We start from the raw sequence: 3891 nt of genomic DNA on the forward strand, positions 1-3891 counted from the left end.
CTCGGCCCGGGGGAGGTGGGGCCAGCCAGCTCCCGCCCGGCCCACCCTCCCCGCCCACGGTCAGCAACCCCATTCAAGTTCCCCGCGGCTCTTTCTTTTCACTCTCATGGAAGAAAAAAGACAACTTCTCTATCACAGTGACACTGAGGAGGTCTCACACCTCCTTAAAACAGCCAGAGACTCCGAGAGGCCCAGGGGACATTCAAGCACGTTCCCTGGAATTCCGAACTCGCTGAGCTGTGAGCTGCAGGCCTCGCTGCTCCTCGCCAGACTACCCCCATCCCTGTGCTGCTGTGTGTGCAAATGGGGTCTCCAGGCCAGCACCCTGACCCCAGGGCAGCTTCTGGAAGGAACCTTCTGCTGGCCCTATAGCCTGAGCACCCTCCACAGAGCCCAGCTCCAAGAGAAGGTGCCTGGCACAGCCCCCTCGGGGTGGCCGCTCAGGACAGGGCTGGGGCCATAGGGCACCAGGGGGCAGCCCCCAGCCCTGCTCAGAGCCGCTGCAACTGAAGACCAGGGCAGGTCCCAGCCCTGGGCAGCATGGGCTGCACGCCCTGCGTTAAAACTGAAACTTGGTGCAAGTCCAACTCCTCGGTGGGAATCGTTGCTTCTGAGAAATTCAACATCCAAGGAGGAGCCGGAAGGGACCTGGGCTCCCACCTGCTTAAAGGTGCAGCTCCTCAGCCTGCCCCCCATCCCCACCCCCCAGTCCCCATTCCGGCCCCTCTCGCAGACGCTGACCTGTCCTCACCCCATCTCACCAGAGACCGCGATCTGGGCTCGCACACTGGTGACTTGTGGCCTTTTGTAACCCTGACCCCTTTCTCACTGATCAGAAAGGCCCTGCTCATGACACTTTCATCACACTTCTCAGTTCTGCGGGGGTTTCCAGTTAAGCCCTGAGAACGACTTGAAAGGGACAGGACGCAGCCGCAGGGGTGTGACACGGAGGGAAAGGAGGGTCATGGAACATACGGGACTGACGTATGGTTCCACAGGGACAGACGTCCTCTCCCACCACCACCACCCCAGATCTCAGCCTCTGTGTGGAGAGCAGGGACTGCCAGGTCACCCCAAGGCCATTTAATGGGGCTGGGGAGGGAGTCCTGCCCACAGCCTGGGCGCCAGCCCTGCACGGGGCCCTACCCTGCCTCCTCTCAGCTCTGTCTTCACCGGGCACCTCTTCCGGGCTGTGTCTCAGGAAAGGACGGGATCTGGGCACTGCCACTGCTCGGAGGGCATGAGCCAGGCAGCCCGCTGCTGGACATTCCCATTGTGCCCCCACTCCTTCCCTATAGCAGCCTCAGCCAACACTTCCTTTGTCCAGGACACGAGAGGGATGCTGCCGTGTAGCTGCAAGCTCTGCCCGTGCCGGCTTTGGGGCTGCTCAGATTTGCCACGAGTGCTGGTGTCTGCTTTGATTATGGCTGCCACCCTCCCTCTGCAGCCAGGCAGACCCCACTGCCCAGCCCCCACCCTATGTGCTGCCCACCAGAGTGGGGGTCCCAGCCCTGCGCAGCAGCAGGAGGAGTGCAGGTGTGGGATGTACCCATCCACACAAGGACCCCTGGTTGGACAGAAACCGCTCCGAGCTCTGTCCCATCTGGCACCTCCCAACAGGGCTGCCGGCAACACAGAGATGCCCAGCTGACCAGGCACGGAGCCAAGTGCCCGCCTTCATTCTGTGAGCCTGTGCCCATCAGCCAGCCTGCGAATAAAGAAACTGAGGCATGGAGACCTGAGGGCTGGCTCTAGATCAGGCGTCCTCAAACTGCGGCCCGCGGGCCACATGCGGCCCGCCGGGTGTTTTTGCCACCGCTGCCTGTCCTGCTTAGCAGCCGACTCGTCCCGGGCCCGCAGTGCGCACGTGTGGAATGTCTGAGGGACAGTGAACTGGCCCCCTGTTTAAAAAGTTTGAGGACCTCTGCTCTGGATGATAGAGCCCAAAAGAGGAGAGCCAGAACGGCACTGCACGCCCACATCACACGCTCACGTAACCACACACACATCCACACTCAACACTGCTTTAACGGCCACACGCCACACTAGATCCCGCGTGTGCTCTGCACACCAGCTGTCCATCCCTTTGCCTGAATCCCCTCGTCACCCGCCTTCTCCAGGCTGTGCTGGGGGTTTCAGCCCACCTTCCTCTCGGCTGCATTCAGCAGCGAGAGCAGCTCTGTTCAAACAGCCCTGAAGTCAAGTCCCACCCTCCCCCCGGCCCCCCTAGTCCCCTAGGTCCCCAGCTGGGAACCCCCGAAGGGCAGGGCTCGGCTGTGCGGAATCAGCACATCATCACGCTTTAGGACACCTGAGCACCGAGTTCCCTCTCAAAAGGTTGGGCATCCATATGCAAACATCTGTGTCTCAGGGAGGCCCTGTTACCAACATGATCCCCTCTATGCTCAGGATTCTTAGAAATGCTCAGATAATAGTCTTGAAAAGTCACTGCCACTAAGTGATTTTATGCCTAAAGTGTCCCTGGAAAAATCTCAGGAGAGAAATTCCAAAGGCCGCCCCCCTTCTCCTGCCCGGATGGGAGAGGGAATTGGGCTCATGTGTGGCAGAGACTGACGCCCTGTTGGGGGGCTGCCCCCTTGTCAGTCCAATGCCCTGGGCACTCAGTGACTCCCTGGGTCCCTTGCTCAACTCACTGTTTCCAGGCAGAGCCAGGAGCAAGGAACCAAGGAGCCGTGACCGCAGAGCGAGATGGCAGCTGCTGCCCAGGTGAGGGGCAGGCTCTACAGGGGGGCAGCAGCGGCCCCACCAGGCTGAGCCAACCCTGCAGCACAGCAGGGCACCCCTCCATCCTAACCCTCCAGACCTCGCCCTCCCTGCCCACCCCAGGGCCTGCACCAGCTCCGAGCCCTTGCCAAGCATCACATGCCTGCAGAGCGCCTGGTGACTGTCACATGCAGCTGGAGGAATGCGGCATCGGCCCGCAGGCCCTGGGATGTCACCAAACAGTGAGGGGAGTCCTGGGCCTGCGTGGAGACAGGTGAATGGCACTGAGTTATGGGGTGGCTGCCACTTTCACGGGGTTCTCAGGACATCCTGGGGACAAACCAATCAAACACTGGCTGTGTCTAGTGGCTGCCGCTGACTCCCAGCAAAGCACCTTTCTCTGCCTTCACTTCCTCTCCTGTCCTGCCTGAAACGTCTTCTTCTCCTCTGTCCATGACACACAGCTCATGGCCTCAGTTCATCAACACCTCCACACATTAATCCACTCCCAGGGCTCTCCAGGAGTGTGTGTGTGTATGTGTATGCGTGTGTATGTGTGCATGTGTGTGCACGTGTGCACGCACGCTTGTATGTGTGGATGTGTTTGTGTCTCTGTGCACATGTATGCATGTGCGTTTGTGTCTACGTATGTTTGTCACTATGTTCGTGTGCACATGCGAGGTGTGCTTGTGTGTGCACATACATGTGTGTTGTCTGCTCCTGCACATTTCCACTCACTCCCATGCAGAGAGTTTTCTTGGGATTCCCGGATGCCTGGGAGGCTCCGGGTCCAACTTGGGAAGTGCTGCCCAGCCGGGCTTGATGGTCACCCTGGCCCTTCACAGCTGCACAGCACGTGCCCTGGGGAGGGGCATTAGCACTGCACATGGAAGGTGAGCACACACCTCCGTCCGCACAGCTCTCACTCTGAATGATCCCAAATCCACAACCTTCAAGTGCCACCAAGCCTCTTGGCTCCCTCTGGCCAGGTGTGCTGACCGGGTCTTCCACGTGCCTGTCTCGTTCTGTGTCTGCAGTGCAAGGGCACCACCTCACTTACCCCCAGAAGCAGCACCAGGATGTTCCCCTCCAGCACCGTGGGGCGAGGGGACAGCCACCCCTTCCTTAATCTCAACTCCTACAACTATACTGAACTTATTAGTTTTA

The 3891-nt window shown here is 59.8% G+C and overlaps 1 protein-coding gene across 1 annotated transcript in view; it reads right to left on the bottom strand.

The window, feature by feature from the left end:
- COL18A1 (collagen type XVIII alpha 1) overlaps window positions 1-3891 on the bottom strand; it is a 55778-nt gene that overhangs the window by 48375 nt on the left and 3512 nt on the right. The gene's annotated exons all lie outside the window — the stretch shown is intronic.

The sequence above is a fragment of the Myotis davidii genome, unplaced genomic scaffold (genome assembly GCF_000327345.1).
Source record: "Myotis davidii unplaced genomic scaffold, ASM32734v1 scaffold175, whole genome shotgun sequence".
Lineage (NCBI taxonomy): Eukaryota > Metazoa > Chordata > Mammalia > Chiroptera > Vespertilionidae > Myotis > Myotis davidii.